Raw genomic sequence first — 24,187 nt, 5'->3', positions numbered from 1 at the left:
CAGGTCAGCTGAGATTCTTTTAGGTCAAAACTCAAGTCAAAAAGTCTATCTGGAGTTGAAGACAGCCAGATAAGACAAATATCATCCCTATTCCCCATCAAATCTGGAACCAATTTCCAAATACACCCAGGATTCAGAGAAAAGCAAATGTAAGTGGTAGCTTTATTATGGAGAAACACAGAATCAAATGATATTTGCAAAGCTATGGACTCAACGTGCTTCATGGTACAGTAATAAGAAAGTATGTACCTGGTAACTGGTTATCATGGATAATGAAAGGCACATCTAGAGGAGTGGGACCATTACTTCCTTATTAACTATACGACCAAGAACTATGTGTCCTCTACAGGCAGCCATAACTGAGAGAAAGTAAGAAAATGGGTTGAGCTCTGCACATCTAAGTCCTGACCCCAAATTACTGATAAGGTTATTCATTTTCCTTGTAAGGAGTGATTGAGAGGCTAGAGATAGAACAAAAGTGTATGCTAATTGATGTTTCTTCATAAGGAACACATGAAAGAAGAAGAATGGAGACCCACATAAACACTACACTAAGATTAAGTGTCCAAAAATCTTTTAACTGTTTCCTGTATGTACCCAGAGAAGTATTCCAATTTCTCATAATACATGGGATCAGCCTCTAAAATAAGATTCTGATAATCTCCTCAAACTGTGCCCACTTTCCTTCCCAAATTACAGAAGAGCCCCAAGCCAGGAAAGGGATATTTTGAAAGTGAAGCAAAAATAACCTCAGCCAGAACTAGGAGCAAAGAAAATGGGACCTTTACATCTAAGCTAACCACCTTGCTGAAGTCAGAGTAGAATCATGGTGGCTACATGGCTAATTGTAGAGTGTACAGATGAATATACTTCATAAGTGGACCTCCACTCTCACGTATGAGGTCCATTCATTCTCAAACCTTGAATATATATGTTTCTCTTTTTAGTTAATTCCCTAGGCCTAAAATATTACTCCATGTGTTGTGTTACTATGTCGTGACAGAAAGAGGGGCAATGATACCCAGGAAGCTGGGCAACAGAGGAAAATATAGTCACTTGTGAAACTCACCTGACCACGTTTTTTACCCTGCACATAAGAAAGTTATCAACCTTCTTTGTAGTCAAAACAAAATGGCCACTGCCTGTGTTACTCTTCATTATTTGTATTGAATATTATATATGATTCATGGAAATAGCAAATAAAAGCTATTTATAACACAAAATGTTAGAAATTTGGTTTCCTAGTTTGATTGCTTTGATATTATGTCATTCATACTGTAAAAAATGTGGCAGGCATATTAAACAGTGGTCTAATTTTCTACTTGAAAGATGTGTATCCTAAGACCCATAAAGCAAAAACGACCCAATCAATTTCATTTGGGTTGATTTCCTATGTTCTTGCCTTCTCGAGGGAAAGAATTCAGTTGAAAGACATAGAGCAGTTTTAAGTAGTGAGAGTTTTATTAAGAAGAAGCAGAAGTATGCTCTCGAGAAAAGATGAGAGTGGGCTGTCTGAAAACTAGAAGCAGCCCCACAATGCGGGTAGGGTTGGGATTTTTGTTGTTGTTGTTGTTGCGGTACGCGGGCCTTTCACTCTTGTGGCCTCTCCCGTTGCGGAGCACAGGCTCCGGACATGCAGCCTCAGCAGCCACGGCTCACGGGCCCAGCCTCTCCGCGGCATGTGGGATCTTCCCGGACCGGGGCACGAGCCCGTGTCCCCTGCATTGGCAGGTAGACTCTCAACCACTGCGCCACCAGGGAAGCCCTTGTAGATACTTTTCATTTGCAGATATTTCGGTTCAGTAGCTCTGCAGTTTGAACTTTAGCCAGCACCCCAGATGACACTGGCCTTGTTCAAGGACCTCTATTATAAAAATTACTAAGGAAATGTCATCCTCTGCTTGGGACGAGATTTTACCAAACCTCTGCTTGGTTTGCTCCTTCCTGTAATCCTGTAAAGGTCACATTGTTAATGCTGACTCTACCAAGAGGACTTTTCTGACCACTCATGTCACTCTTTATCACATCTCCTTGTTTAGTTTCTTAATAACTCTTTTCAATAACAGTATTGTTTGTTTTTTCCTGTCATGTTCATGAATGTATCCAGGTGCCCTTAACAATTCCTGATGCATAATGCAAGATCAATAAATATTTGCTGGATAATGAATTAAGGTATCAGATGCTAATTAGACATTCTAATCATTGGATGAGAAATGGAGTTATCTCTCTTACTAAAAAAACAAATATATCCATTAAAGGAATCCTACACTCACATAAATGAAAAAACAAAATGGGGACAGGATATCTCCACCAACAAATTTATCACCATCCCCAGGACATTTTTTTGAATCCTTTCAATTTTAACTTTTATAACTAAATATCATATATAATTATATGATTTGCTTTGCACATTTGCCATTTTATAATTTGTAGCAGATTCTGTCAGTAACTCACCCATAGCCTTTAGAGTTTTCAGTGTGCTCTGACCAACTTCTAACCACCATGTTTGCATCTATGTGCCTGAGATGGAAATCTCAGGCATATAAATGTCTCAGTTCCCTTGTCCCTCAAGTAGGAAAATTTTGAAATGTGTTTTACATCATTTCTCAGAGTTAAACTACCGTGATAGTTGACTTAGAAAGAAGCCTACTTGGTTCTTCTTTCTCAACATCATTTCCCCACCACTACTGGTGTTTCTCCCCACATCAAATATTTACCCTTGATTATTGCCCCAGGGTAGGCTTCTGGGGGAATTGAATCTAAAATATGTAGTCTTTTCCATATTTCCATATAGTCTCTCATCCTTCTTTAATATAATTTATATATAGTAGGTCTTGAATAAATATTTGTTGAATGAATGAATAAACTGTTTCATTCTCTTATGTTTTTCTTTCAAAATCTTTTATCAGTTTTTTTTCTATCTTTATCTTTTTTCTATCATCTCCACCTAGTTACCTGTTAGATATCTTTCAAGTCTCAATTACAAATGCTAAACTTCTTTTCAAGCTTCTTCACAACTATGCAGTCTTACCTTTCTTGTAGAGTTCCATGATAATTTACAAATAATATTTGACTGCTCTTAGCATTATACATAGATGTGATTTCCTTGAGCAGCTGTTACGTAGGTTATCATTTCTTTACTTCCATTGTTCCATATGGATTAGAGCACATAACATGCATTTAAAAACAATTTAAAAAAAAAAGAATAAATGAAGTATATTTGACATTCTCTGTGTTCTAGCTTCTTCCTGATTTCCACATTAATGTCTTCTCAGGGCCTGGATCAATTATTTACTCAAACTTTTACCCGCTTTTTATATTTTTAAATCAGTTTCTTGCCTGTAAGCATCTTCATAGCTGGTTTAGAGTAAATGTTTGACATAGGAAGAGTATATATATATATATACTCCTTTCTTTTCCATGTACCCTTCCTCTTTTGAGATTTTCCTTCCATGAGGTATTCTGGGTTACCATTTCTTACCTCCTATTTTGACAGTCCTCCTTCAAAAAAACATTTTTTTTTTTTGGTATTTCTCTATGTCCTTTATTTACAAGCTCAACATACCATCCACCATAACATATGAGTGATTGGCTAGGTTGCTGAGTACTAACTGATAACAACTTAAAATTCATACACAAGTTGATGGTTGAATTACAATGAAGTTCTTCAGTGGCTTAACAGGAATTACTGAGTACTGGTGGTGGTGTTATTTTTGCTGGTACTTTGTTGCTTTTATTAGTAATTTGATCAAATCATGGAAGAAACAATGCTTGAAAATTCCTTTAAATCACATAATGAAAGCAGATGTTTGATCCATTTCCATATCAATCTTCCTTCTGCCCTTTAAAATATATGTCTAATTCCAACTCACTTTACCAATTTTTCCAAATCTTTCCAATCTCTTCAACATTCTTCTCTGAAGTGTCCCTATATGAAATGCTGTCTGGATATCTGTTTTATATTGGTCTAGGACTTATCCATATATCCACTTTCAATTAACATTTCCTATTTATGTTTCCTATGGCTGCTGTGTGATTGTGTCTATAATATATGAAACCACAGAGATCACGGAATTTATATAAATCACAAAACCGTTCAACTAATTATTCTGCAATTAGCAATGCACAATGAAGAAGTAAGTTCTTAATATTTGCTTGTGGTTGACAATTATGATGATAATGTAATTTTCTGAAAAGGTGACCAGCTTGCTGGGATATTTAGTAATGGAAATAAGACCCATGTGTCTATGGCCTGACGTAATGGACCATATTGCATTCATATCTAACACTATGCAGTAGCCCTCTATAATATAAAAGGTGAATGTAAGGAAATAATTAAACTTTTCTTTTAATATTTAAAGACCTTATGCATGGATTAATGTCTTTGAAAAATGTTTATTAGTGTATTTGTACCTACAATATGTCTCAAAAATGTAGGTAATAATCCACCTCCTGGAACATCACTAAGTACATATCTATGTGTATATATGAATACATTTACTTTCTTTCACATCTGCACATCCACACACAAAATGACCATTATATGTATTTATAAATTTATATACAAAGCTCCCTTTTTTCATGTGGAAACTATCCTAGTAGTACTCTCTTCTTAAAACACATTATGGGGCTTCCCTGGTGGCGCAGTGGTTGAGAGTCTGCCTGCCGATGCAGGGGACATGGGTTTGTGCCCTGGGCTGGGAATATCCCACATGCTGCAGAGTGGCTGGGCCCATGAGCCATGGCCGCTGAGCCGCTGAGCCTGCGTGTCCGGAGCCTGTGCTCCGCAATGTGAGAGGCCCGCATAACAGCAAAAAAAAAAAAAAAAAAAAAAAAAAAAAAATTATGCGTCTAAGACTATATTACATATATCTATATGTGGGAGCCTAAGAGGTTATTGATCTTTTTTTGAAATAGGACTGTTACTCCATGATCTACTATATCTAGATCCAGACCTTTCTTCCCTACTGTCCTCTGAAGGGGAGAGTGGAGTGTGTATGTTGAAGAGGAGAGGTAGATGACAGGTACTAGTAAACCAAAGAATGAAAACTCATCTTTTTGGTTCTTAGAGATGTGATACACAACTTAACCACATTCATCAAAGGAAAACATTTAGGAAGAATTTTAAGTCCTCTATAATTTTGTTTGTTAAAGGTGATATTATAAAGTGACTTTTTTATTGTTTTATGCTTTTTTGGAAAATGAATTTTCCTCATAGAAGAAGTTTGCCCTGCCTTGGAAAACAGCTTGCCATCAGGCATGTTCCCAGGATATTTACAAGCATGATGCATTAAAGGGAAGAATTTTGTATACCAGGCCTTGGTAAACTCTCTGGGATGAAGCTGGAAAAGGGCTTGATTTGTATCAGATTCTACTTAATAGCAAACAGGGCAGAGCTACTGCATGGTTCCAAATAGGCTTACACTCAACAACATGAAAACTCTGGAGTCGGCATGCATTTCCTTATGTGATGACTGCAGAACTCAATCTCATTTAAGATTTGATCCCATTAGAAAGAAGTTGTCTCCAGAAGCCATAGAATAATATGTAGTAGAAATATCTTAATCTACAAAAGACTGTTCCCCTTTGAAGTGTATTACTCTATTTAAGCATTAACAAGTTAACTAGGTGCAAGATGAGACTATAATAAAATCTTAGAACTAAACTCTGGTTCAGAAATATTCAAATGGTAGGAGGGTAAAAGCAATGAATAGACTAAGAAAGAGCAGCGAGAGAATTCTGTTTGGTTGCCAAAGAAGACTGAAATTTACAAGAAGGAGGTAACTACATAGTGTAAAAAACCAGGGCTCCCTTGGTTCTGATACTCTGACATTTGTAAGTAGTATGACCTTGAGCAAGTAACTTAAATTCTTAATGTCTGTTTCCTCGATTGTAAAATTGAATTAATAATGATACCTACCTTGTGAAATTATCAGGAAGGCTTAATAAGGTAAAATATATAAAATTATTAGAATAGCATCTAGACATTTATACTACAAGTTTTTATAGCTACTTTTATATATGTTATCATCCTCAAAATCATTATTAAAATTAGGATTAAAAGTGATCATTTTATTCACTTTTGTACATACAACTTCTATTATTACCACATTTCTTTATTTCTTATGTCTATATTCAGTTCAGGCTCTCAAGAGTAAAAACTAAAATTTTGCTATTATTTTAAAGGGTTAACAACACCTTCTCTAGAATGGAGATAACACAGATGAAACAAACTCCCTTCCCCCTTCTCTCAAAATGACCCACCACAATAATAACCTGCGAGTTATAGAGACTTTGGTAAACCTAAAAACTCACCTTGCTATTTATTTTGATGATATTAAATTAAAATGAAGCAAAGATTCTCTAATCTGGAGATAAAGATGAGATATCCATTAGCACATCTTTGGTGGTTGAATCCAAAATATTACTCATTTTGGACATTAGGAAATTTAAATCCTAGGACATTACCTAAGAACGTACAGTTAATAAACTAACATTAAAATGCAAACACTGGTGTGTAGGCTACAAATTGTAAATCTGGTATTAGCAAACACCAAGGACTTCTCTCACAATAATTTGGTAAATTTTTTTCCAAAATGTGGCCAAGGATAGAGCATTTATTAAGACTTAACTGCGATGAGTATCAGAATTATGTGTTTTTGTGAAATCCATTAGTGAAATATAATGAGATAATCTATAACCTCTGATTGAACATTTTCCTCTGTTATTTGATTGCAAATGTAGGGGATGGAAAATAAAAGTTAATACAATTCCAGTCATGTAGAAATGCAATACCATTCAATCTCAATATCCCAAACAAGTCATTGAAAACAGACTGTCATACAGCAAATCACTGATCTGTTCATCTAGTACAATGAGCTTGGCTTTTTGTCACCTTGGCAATTATAACCCTCAAGATCTTGAGAGGGAGATACGCCCATTTTCCTCCCCCCAAAGGCCTGTCTTGGATAGGTTGGTTTAAAATCTCATGTATCTAGAATGAATTGGAGAATTTTCAGTAATACTGAAATTATGTAGCAGCTTTAAAAAGAATTTTGCTATCAGAGGAAACATAGCACTAATGAGACAGAAAAAGATAGTAATAAAAAGAATACCTTGCATTTACTTGGCATACATTTTGACTATTTGGATTCTGCTTTTCAAATAGTGGAAGCACAAACTCATGATCATGAGGAAAAAGAATGTTTGTTATCCATTAAAACTACTGTTTTAATTAAGATGCATATAGATTAAATAGCTTTAAGGGGTATATGAGCAATTCCAAATTGAACCATTATTTAACTTTGAAGCCCCATAATTATACTTGGATATTTTTAACATTAAATAATTTCACATATTTTTATATTGTTTTTTAAAAAACAGGATTCCACGATAATTACTTTTGTTTATTTTAGTTCAAGTAGGCAATTTATTTGACAAAGTCTTTCAATGACTGTTTAACCTGTACATTTTAAATATACACCTGATTGACAACTGCAAGAAGAGGAAGAAATGGTCACTAACAGGAATTTCCACAATAACATAGCATACCCATATAAAGACGTTTTTAAGAACTGAACATAAATTGTTCTGTTTGAAAATCTTTGACATAATTTTTAAAATAATGATTTTATTAATGCGTGATGACAAGGAAGTCTGCATTTATGGTACTCTTACAATATTCACTTTGATTTAATATCTTTTAAAAATATTTTTTCTATAACATATTTGGTTCATTGACAGTGATTCGTATTGCTCATTAGATGATAAGACAAATTAAATTGTAGTTAAGTGCATAAAATATCACTACATGAGGCAAAAATTCTAAAGCAAATGTGTTTAAGCAGTCTGCCATTCTGTAAGATACCTCAATATCTCTGATATTTTGGGTTACCATAACAACATGAAATTTGTATACTACCTAGTATTTAAGAATTTATTTTTATCCTTATTTGCCTTTATAATATATTAAATAATTTTTCTATATTTATCTGTTATATGTCAAAATAATAAAACTTTTGAGCACCTTAAATAAATGTTATAACAAACTATTACAAATAAATTATTATTATAATAAATTATGTAGTTATTGTTTATGTTGTTATACTAAATTATATAGCTAGTAAAATATATATGTATACAGCTTTCTAATGAATTATTAAAGTGCTATAATAAAAGACACAGATGAAAGCTTTATGGTAAAAGTTTTACTCTTGTAGAATACTTCTTTATTTCTAACATTACAAATAATTCTAATTGTTGACAATAGCCCCTGATATTTAATAATTTAGTCCACACACACAAACACACACACTAACAAATAAACAAAAACATATACTTAGCAACATTAAGTGCCCCTTAAAAAGACAGTGTCATATCTAGAAATACATCATTATCTATATATTATATTATGGATGACTTAAGCACATACTCCAAATAATGTAAAATATTAAAGGAATAGATCAGCATTATATCATCAAATTAACTAGTGCTACTTTAATTTCAACTGTTTTAGTCTTTCAAAAGTTTGATATTAGTATAAGAGAAGAACCTCAGGAATATTGTCATTGATGATTTTTAAGTCTGAAAATTAAAGTTTTATAAAAGATGGGTTCATTTTAAAGAAACATAGTGTAAATGAGACTAAATTAATGAACTTAATATTTAACTAAGAAAAAATTGAGAAGGGATTCTTGGCCTTTGAAAGTCTGCTAAATCTGAATTTTGACACTCATCTCTGTGTGCATCTTTATATAAGTTCTTGGTATAAATGTCACCTCCTCAAAAAGGCCTTTCCAGACAAGATTTTTGAAAATTTATTTTCTTCAGTCTCTATCTACATGCTCTGCTTAGTTGTATTCATTACATTTATAATTTCCAATTACAATATCACATATTTATTTGTCTGTTGTCTGTGTGCCCTAGTAGAATGCAAGCTCCATGAGGGCATGACTCTTTCTATTCTTTTTCTTGCTCTCCATGGTATCTCCTGGGCTTCTGACCATTGCTGGTATTCAATATTTCAATAGTTATTTTCTATATACTGTTTTAAATAAAGAAAAATCATTTTAAAAGATAGTAACCTAGAACTTTCATCACATATTAAATTTTTATTGAAAGGATTCTTTACATGTATTTAGTAGTGCCCTATATTACTCATGTGTACTTACAAAGGAAAATACAAGAAAAGTAGATTAGTTAAGGTATTCATAAATTTTCTTTGCCATCAGAGTTATGATTACTATGCTAAATCACTTTTTGTGACTCAGAATTATTATTGTTTTCTTCTCACAGTATGGTCCTCAGTTCCACCAAGAAGGTGCTCCACTATTGTCTCCATGTTTTCTTGCACTATCGTGACATTTATTCTGCTAGTGTTGATGATGATATTTTCTATATTTTACTAGGAAGCACCAACATAGAATTTTCAGCTAATAACAACTAAAACCTGTATTTCTTTCTCAGATGGTCTTTGAGTGGTTTGTTGACTGAAACTTTGAGCAATTGTAGATGTCCAGAGTTCTAACACTAGAAATAATTTTTTTTTTTTTTTTTTTTTTTTTGCGGTACGCGGGTCTCTTACTGTTGTGGCCTCTCCCATTGCGGAGCACAGGCTCTGGACGCGCAGGTTCAGCGGCCATGGCTCACGGGCCTAGCCGCTCTGCGGCATGTGGGATCTTCCTGGACCGGGGCACAAACCCATGTCCCCTGCATTGGCAGGCGGACTCTCAACCACTGCGCCACCAGGGAAGCCCTAGAAATAACATCTTGATTTACCCATGCACAGGCCATGACAATGACATCAGCAACCACTAATTAGCAAGAACTATTGTAAGAGATCAAGTAAAAGAGGCAACCCGATTTCAGAGATGTTAAAATGTTAACAAGTTTAGCTTATGTGGATAAAACATCACAATAATAATATATCATATACAATATTGTAGAACTCACTATAGACCAATTCAGAGCTATATTTGTTGCTTTATATATATCATCTCATTAGATGCTAATATTTTTTGGAGAGGCAGGCAAGTATTGCTTTTGGGCTAATAACAAAATTTAGGCCCTGGAAATTTGGGTTTTTTATCCCAAGGTCACACAATTAGTATGATGCAATCAAGTTTATATGCTAAACCAGTTTGACTCAAAAGCCTTAACCACTATTTAATATAAAAGCAATACTTGTTATGTTGTTTTGGTGGCTGAAAGACTCCCAGTAGGGACTTTGCTCTATTGGTAACCCTGTTTTCACAAAACACTTTCACAAGGAAAATGACTGATACAAAACTGTGGCTAATGAGCAGGACTTATTTTTCTAAAATGCTTTTTAAGTTATTTTTATACACTTGTTCCTATTTTACGCTTTGTGCAGATCAACAAATGTCAGCAGTTAAGGTAATTAAAAATCATAAAAAGCATTAAGTACACCACCACATAGTAGGTCCAGAAATGAGTTTCCATGTATGTTTATCAGTTTTATTCATACAAAAACCTGCAGCAAAACCATTCTAAAGAAAGGTTCCATCTTTTCACTCCCTGCCCCTGTGGGCAAGGAGAAAGTCAGATTAAAATAAGAGGTAAAGAAATAGAGCATAGTCTTGTACAAGGCCACAGGAAACACAGGCCTGGTTTAGAACTATTTCTTAAAGCATGTGTGGAAAGCAAGAACAATAACAAATAAAAACCTTCTGATCATCTTCAACCACCTGTCGTTTATGCCTACTACTCTGCGAAAAAAAAACTCCAAATAAATTGTAATATGGTGTGTCAATGTGTTTAGATGACATCCTAAACTCAGAGAATGAACTATATTCAGTCCGATTTGCTTGGTTCACCAGTGATTGGCTTAGAATAGACCATAAGGAGAAAATACTGGGTGCTTCAGGGAACAACATTCTTTCCTGATGGAAAACAGAGAGCATTAAAAAAAATGATCTCCTCCACACACTTCTCCCTTGCTGCTTTCAGATGTCATTGACTGAGGATGTAATGTTGAAACTCCGATGCCATCTGATGAACGGAGGGAAGAGCCAGCATACTCAGCAGAATGCTTGAAACAGCCTCATTCTATCACTGAAACATGCTTTGTGATATTCCCTACTTCTAGAATTTCTGTTAAAGGAAAATATACAAGTGCCTGCAGTTGAAGTCAAAATTATTCAGATATTCTACAACTGGAAGATAACATATCCTCACTGAATGAGATGTCCACTTTGGAAATCAGATTCAGGACTGTAAATGTTTGTTGCTTCTCTCTATTCCCTTATTCCACTCAGAAGTAATTTTAATTAATTTGTAAAATCAGAAAGAGTTTGAAGCCATAGGAAATATACAAATCATGGCTATAGAGTCTTTGTTTGCCCTTGTTTTGTCCATTTGTAATATTATTTGGTACCCTTCTTTCCTCTATTTCATTTACTTTTACTGCCTCATTTTCATATCCTTCATTTTTTCTATCAATTAACAGCAATTCATTTTACCATATTTGGTTGTTCAAGATAAGAAATTATTACCAATGCTAACCGAAATAATATAAAATTTAACTATCACTGAATACACATGTATAGCATATAATTTGTACTTTATGCTTACCTTTGCAATTATGCTATATTTACCATAATATTAACATTACTTAAGTTTCTTCTACTTGTGCCAGTTGAGGACAGAGAGAAGGCAGAGGTAGACAGAAAACATTCAGAGGAAAGCAAGAGCATATAAAAAAAATGCAACAAATTAGAAAGCTAGAAGGTTAACAGTAGCTACTTAATCCAATTCCTTTATTCCATTCAAGAGAAAACTAAAGATGAGAGAGGTAAAGCAGTGTCAATACCTGGCAGTAGTACAGTAAAGAAATGAATACGGTTTCCTAATTACTGACATGGTCCTCTCTAAATTGCATTATATGGCATGCTTTCAAACAGAGCATCTTGGATGTTACTTGATTTACCTCATTGATAAGTCAAGGCAAATTAGCTTTAACCATTGAAAATATTAAATGAAGAGATGGATGCAAAAATATGGTAAAAAAAAAAAGAGTGCAACTAAAAATCAATTTAATTTAATTCAAAACAGTACAAATAGATTTTCTTTCTTAATCCTCTCTTCTCCCAATTCTCCTGTTTACATATTTCTTCCTAGTGTTATCTTATTTAATTATAATTATTTGTCGATTTCTTCTTGTGTCTGTGTGTATGTTTTTTAACCTTCGTCTTTCTATTCATGTATTCATTTAGCAAGAATATAGGCCAGGCATTTTTCTAGGATCCAGGAAGATTGCAGTAAATAAACTGACAAATTGTCCCTTCTCATGTATCTTTCACCCTAATGGGAGAAATAACTAATAACAAATAACTATATAACCTAACGTTAGGCATTTCCTATGTGCCAGGCACTGTTCTAAGCCCTTTAGATAAAGTAACATCATTACTATCAAGATACTATAATTATCCTCATTTTTAGGGTTGTGGAAACCAAGACACAGAGTGGCAAGGTGAAATTGCTCAAGGTCACACAGCTAGTAAAAAGTGAAACCGAGGAAATATGGCTCCAAAATCTGTGCTCTTAACCACTATGCTATGATAGTTCTCCATGTGATAAGAGTTCTGAAAAAAATGAGAGTAGGGCTGGTTAAGAGACAATAGAATGAATGTGTAAGAGGGGAGGGATTTTTTACTTAAGGGAGTCAAGAAAAGCCTCAATGAGAAGATGAGGGTGTTAGTCAGGCAACTAGATGACAAAGAACTTTGAGGGGACTGCAAAGATAAAGGCTTGCATCAGGATGTGCTTCCAGTGTTCAGGGAACAACCAAGAAAACACCTTGGATGATCTTCAGTGGGAGGCAGATGGTGGATGAGTTCACAGATTGTGCAGTGACCAGATCACATCAGACTTTGGATTTCAGTATATTTTTTATGGATGACGAAAAAGAAAAAATTTGAGGAAATTTGAGCAAAGAGGTGGCACATTCAGAGTAAAAGGATTAGTTGGACTGATAGTCTGGAAAATAGCATAAAGTCACTAAAAGTGAAAGAAGAATCAATAAAGATTTGGGAGAGTATGCCTAGGGCTTTAACAGCAGAGGTGATGAATGGTGGTCAGATTTTTTTTTTTAAATATATGTATCACAATTTCCTGGACCCTGGATGTGAGGAGTGGAGAAAACATGGAGTCAAGGCTGACTTCAAGTTTTCTGACCTTAGCCCACAGGTAAGTAACAGTGCCAAGTACTGCAATCAGGAAGCCTAGGAGAGAAGATTAGACGGTAGGGTAAATATTCAGTTTGTGAATCTGTAATTTTGAGACATCTGTTATTCCTAAATTGTCTAATGCATTGCCCTCTATGACTTGAAATGTGACTAGTAGAAACCAAATTTTACATTTTATTTAATTTACTGAATTTAAATTTAAAAGTGCTACTCAATTCAGATATTGAAAAACTTTCCTTGTGTTTGGATCAATTTTGTTTGTGACTCTACTTCTTGAACTGTAAATTTTATGAAATCCAAATACAGATCAAGTAACTGACAAAATTTTATCATCTGAATTTAGATGTCTTTTAAGTGCACATTGGGTTTCAAAGACTTGAGTTGAGTAGATCATGAAATATATTGTGTTGCGTTCATTAGAGAGGTTGAGATTGGAGATGTAAATTTTGAAAGCATCACTCTTAAGTAGGGTATTGAAGTTTTGGAACTGAATCAGCCAATTAAAGAGCCCATTAGCAAGGAGTTAACATCTTCACATGTCTTGGCAATGGAATCATGGAGGGCACCTGGCTTATTTGGATGAGGTTTGGTTTGTTTATTTGTGTGGCAGGAGTTGGGGGATGGGTGGGGAAGGGAAGGAGAGGAATGAGAGATTTTATCCTCTTTGTTTTCATACAATCTTAGAAAAATAGCTAGATGCTTGGTTTTTAGTCCTTGTCACTCCCATCCTTCAATATATCTAGACCAATTTTGACAAGATAAAACTGAGACCCAAATCATTTAGATAATTTTCCAAAAGTTTCCCAGATGAGTAGTGATAAGATTAGGATGTATATACATTTCAATTTATTATTTAGCACTGATTCCATTATACTTGGGGTGACCAGATGCCACTCTCTACATTAGTACCTGTTTCATTAATCTAAAGAAATCTGAAGAGGATTTTTACTTTTACAAAAAATAAAGAGGCAAAAATGGAAAATAGTTCAGCATTTGTTTTCAGAGAGCTGTCATAGAGGCAGTGTGCACCCCAGCAGAGGGTGGCACTGTCAAGCTTCTTCCCTGGGAACTACACACAGCAACTCAGCATCAAGTCGACATAGCTCTAAACTGTGTCTATGAGCATCTCTGCTTTATCTGGATTTATTTTGTGCATCCATTAGCAAGATGTGTCCTAAGGTTATTTTCTGTTCACCTTACATGATTTCAGCTTAGAAAGGTTTCATAGAAACACTCTACTTTCAGACAGTGGGGGAAACCTGTATTACTTTCTTTTCATCTGCTGTCTATTTTCTGTCCCAAAAAGCTCTGGCAAATTTTAGGTCTTTGTCATGAATGTGGGCTCTTCCCCTGGCACTTTTTGCTGTATTTGACTCATTATTTCTACAAAGCTGTTTAACTTTACAGAACCCTGCAGCTGTGATTCAGATTATCTTCCTACTTTATCTAGAATGGAATTTATAGCACATTTCTGCACCTATTTCCCCTGTCCCCTTCAAGGTCAAGCAATTGATGACATGTGCATTTATAATAGCTATTCAATTTTGAGACAATAAGGTGAAAAACAATAAATCAAAGAAATTCACTGTTAATAGTTGAGTTTTAAAATTTTAATCATTATCTCTAATTTTGGGAGATATTTTGAGAGCATACATTGTATCCCTGAAATCATGCTGGGTAGTAAATGTGTGCCTTTTTGTTTCCTAAATATGAGTATTGTTTCTGCCCAAATCAGATATGTGGGCCAGTTTTTATCAGTAATAGCATTTTTTTCTCTTTCTTATTCATCTTGATATATCTACCAATTTATCTGTGCCTTTTAGCACACCTCATACATAACATACTAACTTAGAAACAACAATAGCAACAAGATGTTTGAAGAAGAGTTAATGAGTAAAGGAAGACTTTAAAAATGCAAGTGATGACTCAGAATAAAGACAAAATAATTCCTTATAACTGACTACATGTGACTGACAAGCACCACACCCATTAATTTCCTGCTTTTTTCTGTAATTTTGAAAAATTGTGTGCTTTTTTACTTCAGTAGAAAATTCCTTTACTGTTTTGTTAGAAATAGTTTATACATGTAAGTCATCTCAAAAGATGACTCCTGTGCTCTTTCATGTCATTAAATATATATATTTATTCACTGTGTTAATGGTCACTATTGCCTGACACCTATAATTATCAACTTACCACTGTCTTACTGATTATTTCCTTTGAGCTGTTTTTCTTTTTTAAATATTTTCTTGTTTTTAGTCTTGTTTCTTTATGTCTGATTCAAATCCTTATTATCATAGTTTATCCAACTGTAATAAATTCCTAGGTGTTCTTTTCTCTAATATATCAAATTTTAACTCCTTCTAATAGTCTCCCTCTAAATTCACCTTCTCCCAAAGCCACTCATATTATATCATGTTCAAAACATTTTTATACTACATTGAATAAAGTCCAAATTCTCAGTTATATGACATGGATTAAAGCTATATTCCCAACCTCTCTTATTTAATATTCCCAGCAGAGGACCTTGAAACAAAGATCCAAGTGCAATATTTAGGAAGTGATCAATTGAACAAGAGTAGAGACTGAGATGAAACCAAACAGAAGGCAGCCAATACAGTGTACATGATCAATCTAGTTACCATTGGGTGCAACTGGAGTTTATTAATCCATATGGAGGTCTTTGGGGATTAGTGTAGGCTATTTCCCTCTATGTGTTTCCATATAAGGGGCAGGAGATGAGATCCTTATCCATTCAAAGGATGTAACAAAAGTAATGATAAATTTAGTAAGTATTTAACTTTTTTGTTAGGCTCTGGACCAGGTACATTCACATGCATTACTTAATTTAATATCACAGAAAGCCTGTGAGGTTGGAAATATTATTTCTACCCTCATTTCACAATGTTTTCAGGTGTTAGGGGACTTGTTCAAAGTTAAGGCTTACGTTCAAACTTTAAACTCAGAGCTGTATATCAACTATAATGGAAATATTTCACCACTGTTCACTGTACCTTATTTTTGGTAATGAGCTTCAGATCTTTAATGGAATCACAAGTTTTATAATTTCTTGAAACATTCAGTGTCTATGCATGTGATCCAGCAGATGACTTACTGTTCCCTCAATTTCTGGAATTATTTCATCAGTCTTATCTTTGTCTACTTCTATTGCAAGCTTCCTTAGGGCAGTGACAATTTTCTCCATATTATTGACAATATACAACAATTTAACATAATTTTTCTATAATATTGTTCTACAATGTTAATTAATTTCATCTTTTGTATATTTCTGAAAATTTGCATCTAAACCTTTTTCATGTGCTATTTTAATACAAATTTTTCTAATATTCATTACTATGTCTACTACAATTTTTTTCAATTTCATATATATTGGGCTACATATTTTTTATAGCAGTTTTCAACTCAGTGACCCTAAAGTGTATATTACAATATATGCATATATATACTGTTATGTATCTATTTTATTAAATATATTAAAATTAAATTAGAGTGCATCCTTAAAAATGCATATTTAAAAAAAGTTTGAAAGTGTTACTAAAACATACCAATAAAAAATCCTATGTTAAGGAAATTCATATTTTATTTTTGGCAGCAATAATTCACTCTGTGTCTTTGTATTAGTCATTTTCTACAAGTATAAAGAAGCAGTGCAGCAAGGGCAGAAAAAGACACACAATCGAATGATTAATAGATATGTACAAAATTTTTAAAGAACTTGGCTTCCTTCCTCTTTTTAACAATGCTTATGTTATTTATAAGATAATGCAAATATTCCCACATTAAATCACCACACTGTCCTTTAAAATATGGGAAATTTTTAAATGGGGTGAAAAATGAAAGACATTTTAAATTAAGCTCTTATGCTAAATTTATGCAAATATGAATATTGCTAGCTAAAATAATAATTTTTAAAATGTTGTCTTTGAAATGTTTATTTCATTAGCATGCCTAATCCTCCAAAAATCCTGTGTTTAACATTGTTATTTGGAGATAATGTAGTGATATATATATAGTAAATGTTTCATTTAATGTTACGCTTTAGCATATGAGATGTAAGGGAAAGGTTCTCATATTTGGAGGCATTTTCAAGTAAAAATAAAATGTCCATAATAAAATTTTATTTTGTATTTGTGCAGTTTGCATGGTCAGTAAACAACATGATTTAAATCCTGAAAATAATTAATAGTATGAATTCCCTGGTTGAAATCTATTTTCAAGAATAAATATTTTTGGGCTTCCCTGGTGGCACAGTGGTTGAGAGTCCACCTGCCGATGCAGGGGACATGGGTTCATGCCCCAGTCCGGGAAGATCCCACATGCCATGGAGCGGCTGGGTCCATGAGCCGTGGATGCTGAGTCTGCGTGTCCGGAGCCTGTGCAACAGGAGGGGCCACAACAGTGAGAGGCCTGCGTACCGCAAAAAAAAAAAAAAAAAAAAAGAATATTTTCGAAGAAAATTAGTTGCAAAACCTGTTCAGACAGCACAATGATATAACCATAGTGCTGCCAAGAAAGCTAAAATGTTACCAATATAAGAGCAGAGATTTTACCTAGTTTGTTCACTGTTGCATCCCTAATATCTAAAATACTGCCTGAAATACACTAAGTGCCAAATAAATGTTAGTGAATTCTAATTTATTTGAAAAGCTGCATTCAAATGTATATTTGATTAATATTACTGGATGCATCTTCTTTTAAAAGTGATCCCCAGAGAAAACCTCGAGGACCACAGAGCAGAGGGATGGAAAGTGCCTGCATCCAGACTTGAACCACAAATTAACAGAATTACCCGTTTTGAGATCTGCTCCACCTCAGGACTCCCCGAGTTGGAGGCGCCTTCAAGATGGCGGAGGAATAAGATGTGGAGATCACCTTCATCCCCATGAATACATCAAAACTACATCTATATGTGGAGCAACTTCTACAGAACATCTACTGAAAGCTGGCAGAAGACCTCAGACTTCCCAAAGGGCAAGAAAATCCCCATGTACCTGGGTAAGGCAAAAGAAAAAAGGAAAAACAGAGACAAAAGAATAGGGATGGGACCTGCACCTCTGGGAGGGATCTGTGAAGGAGGAAAACTTTCCACACAGTAGGAAGCCTCTTCACTGGTGGAGACAGTGGGTAGCTGGGGGGAAGCTTCAGAGCCACAGAGGAGAGCACAGCAACAGAGAAGCAGAGGGCAAAGCAGAGAGATTCCTACACAGAGGATTGGTGTGTGGAATCTTACCAGCACTCACCAGCCTGAGAGGCTTGACTGCTCACCTGCTGGGACAGGTGGGAGCTGGGAGCTGAGGCTCGCAGGTTTGGGAGGTCATATCCCAGGGAGAGGACTGGGGTTGGCTGAGTGAACACAGCTGAAGGGAGCTAGTGTACCACAGTTAGCTGGGAGGGAGTCCGGGGAAAAGTCTGGAACTGTCTAAGAGGCAAGAGACCATTGTTTTGGGGTTCTGAAGGAGAGGGGATTCAGAGCACCACCTAAACGAGCTCCAGAGATGAGCGCTAGTCACGGCTCACCAGAGACACCAGAGACAGGCATGAAATGCTAAGGCTGCTGCTGCAGCCACCAAAAAGCTTGTGTGCAAGCACAGATCCACACCTCTACTCTTGGGAGCCTGTGCAGCCCACCATTGCCAGGGTCCCGTGATCCAGGGACAACTTCCCTGGGAGAACACATGGCGCACCTCAGGCTGTAGCAACATCACGCTGGCCTCTGCAGCTAATCAACTGCTCCTTTAACCCCATCCTGTTTGGGCAGGGAAGAGATACCCGCAGGACACCTACATACAGAGGCGGGGCCAAATCCAAAGCTGAACCCCAGGAGCTGTGCAAACAAAGAAGAGAAAGGGAAATTTCTTCCAGCAGGCTCAGGAGCAGCGGATTAAATCTCCACAATCAATTTGATGTATCCTGCATTTGTGGGATACCTGAATAGCAAACGAATCATTCCAAAACAGAAGAGGTGGACTTTGGGAGCAACTGTAGACTTGGGGTGTGCTTTCTACATCTAATTTTTTTCTGGTTTGATGTTTATCTTAGTTTAGTATTTAGAGTTTTTATTATCATTGGTAGATTTGTTTAATGATTTAGTTGCCCTCTTCCTTTTTTTAAAATCCATATATATATATTTTTTTTTTTTTTTTCCTTTTTCTCTTTTGGTGAGTGTGTATGGTGTATGCTTCTCTGTGTGATTTTGTCGGTACAGCTTGGCTTTGGCCCCTTGTCCTAGAGTTCTGACTGTCTGTTTTTGGTTTTTTAATTTTAGTATAGTTTTTAGCACTTGTTATCATTGGTGGATTTGTTTTTTTGGTTTGGTTGCTCTCTCTTTATTTCTCTTTCTTTTTTAAATTATTTTTCTATTTTTTATTTTTAATATATTTTTAATTTTAAAAACTTTATTTTCTTTTCTTTTTTTTTTCTTTTTTTTCCCCCCTTTTCTTCTGAGTCATGTGGCTGACAGTGTCTTGGTGCTCTGGTTGGGTGTCAGACCTTAGCCTCTGAAGTGGGACAGCCGAGTTCAGGACATTTGTCCACCAGAGACCTCCGGGCCCTTTGTAATATCAAACGGTGAAAGGTCTCCCAGAGATCTCCATCTCAACACTAAGACCCAGCTCCACTCAACAACCAGCAAGCTACAGTGCTGGACACACTATGCCAAACAACTAGCAAGACAGAAACACAATCCCACGCATTAGCAGAGAGTCTGCCTAAAATCATAATAAGGTCACAGACACCCCAAAACACAGCACCAGATGTGGTCCTGCCCACCAGAAAGACAAGGTCCAGCCTCATCCACTAGAACACAGGCACCAGTCCCGTCCACCAGGAAGCATACACAATCCTCTGAACCAATCTTAACCACTGGAGGCAGACACCAAAAGCAATGGAAGCTATGAACATGTGCACCCTGCAAAAAGGAGAAGCCAAACACAGTAAGTTAAGCAAAATGAGAAGACAGGGAAGCACACAGCAGATGAAGGAACAAGGTTAAAACCCACCAGACCAAACAAATGAAGAGGAAATAAGCCATCTACCTGAAAAATAATTCAGAGTAATGATAGAAAAGATGATCCAAAATCTTGGAAATAGAATGGAGAAAATACAAGAAACATTAGAAAAGGACCTAGAAGAACTAAAGAACAAACAAACAATAATGAACAACACAATAAATGAAATTAAAAATTCTCTAGAAGGAATCAATAGCAGAATAACTGAGGCAGAAGAACGGATAAGTGACCCGGAAGATAAAATAGTGGAAATATCTACCGCAAAGCGGAATAAAGGAAAAAGAAGAAAAGAATTGAGGACAAACTCAGAGACCTCTGGGACAGTATTAAAAGCACCAACATTTGAATTATAGAGGACCCAGAAGAGGAAAAGAAAAAAAAAGGTACTAAGAAAATATTTGAGGAGATTAAAGTTGAAAACTTCCCTAATATGGGTAAGGAAATAGTCAATCAAGTCCAGGAAGTGCAGACAGTCCCATACAGAATAAATTCAAGGAGAAGCATACCAAAACACATATTAATCAAAGTATCAAAAATTAAATACATAGAAAAAATATTTAAAGCAGGAAGGGGAAAGCAACAATTAACATAAAAAGGAATCCCCATAAGTTTAACAGCTGATCTATCAGCAGAAACTCTGCAAGCCAGAAGGGAGTGGCAGGACATATTTAAAGTGATGAAAGGGAAAAACCTACAACCAAGATTACTCTACGCAGCAAGGATCGCATTCAGATTCAACAGAGAAATTAAAATTTTACAGACACGCAAAAGCTAAGAGAATTCTGCACCACCAAACCAGCTTTACAATAAATGCTAAAGGAACTTCTCTAGACAGGAAACACAAGAGAAGGAAAAGACTTACAATAACAAAGCCAAAACAATTAAGCAAATGGTCATAGGAACATACATACGTATCAATAATTACCTTAAATGTAAATGGATTAAATTTCCCAACCAAAAGGCATAAACTGGCTAACTGGATATAAAAACAAGACCCATATATATGCTGTCTACAAGAGACCCACTTCAGACCTAGCGACACAAGCAGACTGAAAGTGGGATGGAAAAAGACATTCCATACAAATGGAAATCAAAGGAAAGCTGTAGTAGCAATTCTCATATCAGACAAAACAGACTTTAAAATAAAGACTATTACAAGAGACAAAGAAGGCCATTACATAATGATCAAGGGATCAAACAAAGAAGAAGATATAAAAATTGTAAATATTGATGCACCCAATATAGGAGCACCTCATTTCATAAGGCAAATGCTAGCAGCCATAAACGGGGAAATCGACAGTAACACAACCATAGTAGGGGACTTTAACACCCCACTTTCACCAATGGACAGATCATCTAAAATGAAAATAAATAAGGAAACACAACATTTAAATGATACATTAAACAAGATGGACTTAACTGATATTTATAGAACATTCTATCCAAAAACAACAGAATACATTTTCTTCTCAAGTGCACACAGAACATTCTCCAAGATAGATCATATCTTGGGTCACAAATCAAGCCTCAGTAAATTTAAGAAAATAGAAATCATATCAAGTATCTTTTCCTACCACACCGCTATGAGATTAAATATCAATTAAAGGGAAAATCTGTAAAAAAATACAAACGCATGGAGGCTAAACAATAAAATACTAAATAAGCAAAAGATCACTAAGAAATCAAAGAGGAAATCAAGAAATACCTAGAAAAAAATGACAATGAAAACACAATGACCCAAAACCCATGGGATGCAGCAAAAGTAGTTCTAAGCCACAACAATCAGAGAAGAAAAAGAAATAAAAGGAATCCAAATCGAGAAAGAAGTAAAAGTGTCACTGTTTGCAGATGACATGATACTATACATAGAATATCCTAAAGATACTACCAGAAATCTCCTAGAGCTAAACAATGAATTTGGAAAAGTAGCAAGATACAAAATTAATGCACAGAAATCTCTTGCATTCCTATACACTAATGATGAAAAATATGAAAGAAAAGTGAGGAAACACTCCCATTTACCATTGCAACAAAAAGAATAAAATACCTAGGAATAAACTTACCTAAGGAGACAAAAAGTCTTTATGCAGAAAACACTAAGACACTGATGAAAGAAATTAAAGATGATACAAACAGATGGAGAGATATATCATGTTGTTGGATTGGAAGAATCAACATTGTGAAAATGACTATAGTACCCAAAGCAATCTACAGGTTCAATGCAATCCCTATCAAACTACCAATGGCATTTTTCACAGAACTAGAACAAAAATTTTCACAATTTGTATGGAAATACAAAAGACCTCGAATAGCCAAAGCAATCTTGAGAAAGAAAAACGGATCTGGAGGAATCAAGCTCCCCGACTTCAGACTATACTACTAAGATACACTAATCAAGACAGTATGGTACTGGCACAAAAAAAGAAATATAGGTCAATGGAACAGGATAGAAAGGCCAGAGATAAACCTATGCACATATGGCCACCTTATTTTTGATAAAGGAGGCAAGAATATACAATGGAGAAAAGACAGCCTCTTCAATAAGTGGTGCTGGTATTTGTTTTCCTCTTTCTGACTTACTTCACTCTGCTAACACTTATATATGGAATCTAAAAAACAAACCAAAAAAATGGTCATGAAGAACCTCAGAGCAAGACAGGAATAAAGATGCAGACCTACTAGAGAATGGACTTGAGGATATGGGCAGGGAGAAGGGTAAGCTGGGACAAAGTGAGAGAATGGCATGAACATATATACACTATCAAATGTAAAATAGCTAGTGGGAAGCAGCCGCATAGCACAGAGAGATCAGCTCGGTGTTTTGTGACCACCTAGAGGGGTGGGATAGGGAGGGTGGGAGGGAGGGAGATGCAAGAGGGAAGAAGATGTATATGTATAACTGATTCACTTTGTTATAAAGCAGAAACTAACACACCATTGTAAAGCAATTATACTCCAATAAAGATGTTAAAAAAAGAAAAATAAGTGGTGCTGGGAAAACTGGACTGCTACATGTAAAATAATGAAATTAAAACGTTTCCTAACACCATACACAAAAATAAACTCAAAATGGATTAAAGACCTAAATGTAAGGCCAGACACTCTAAAACTCTTAGAGGAAAAGATAGGCAGAACACTCCATGACATAAATCACAGCAAGATCTTTTTTGACCCACCTCCTAGAGAAATGGAAATAAAAATAAAGAAATGGGACGTACTGAAACTTAAAAGCTTTGCACAGCAATGTAAACCATAAACAAGACAAAAAGACAACCCTCAGAATGGGAGAAAACATTTGCAAATGAAGCAACTGACAAAGGATTAATCTCCAAAATATACAAGCAGCTCATCAGCTCAATATCAAAAAAACAAACAACCCAATCCAAAAAGGGGCAGAAGACCTAAACAGACATTTCTCCAAAGAAGATATACAGATTGTCAACAAATAAATGAAAGGATGCTCCACATCACTAATCACTAGAGAAATGCAAATCAAAACTACAATGAGGTATCACCTCACACTGGTCAGAATGGCCATCATCAAAATATCGACAAAAAATAAATGCTGGAGAGGATGTGCAGAAAAGAGAACCCTCTTGCACTGTTGGTGGAAATGTAAATTGATACAGCCACTATGGAGAACAGTATGGAGGTTTTTTAAAAAACTAAAAATAGAACTACCATATGAATCAGCTATCCCACTACTGGGCATATACCCTGAGAAAACCATAATTCATAAAGAGTCATGTACCACAATGTTCATTGCAGCACTATTTACAATAGCCAGGACATGGAAGCAACCTAAGGGTCCACTGACAGATGAATGGATATAGAAGATGTGGCATATATATATAATGCAATATTACTCAGCCATAAACAGAAAAGAATTTGAGTTATTTGTAGTGAGGTGGATGGACCTAAAGACTGTCATACAGAGTGAAATAAGTCAGAAAG

The sequence above is a fragment of the Lagenorhynchus albirostris genome, chromosome 4 (genome assembly GCF_949774975.1).
Source record: "Lagenorhynchus albirostris chromosome 4, mLagAlb1.1, whole genome shotgun sequence".
Lineage (NCBI taxonomy): Eukaryota > Metazoa > Chordata > Mammalia > Artiodactyla > Delphinidae > Lagenorhynchus > Lagenorhynchus albirostris.
This window is presented reverse-complemented; position numbering follows the sequence as displayed.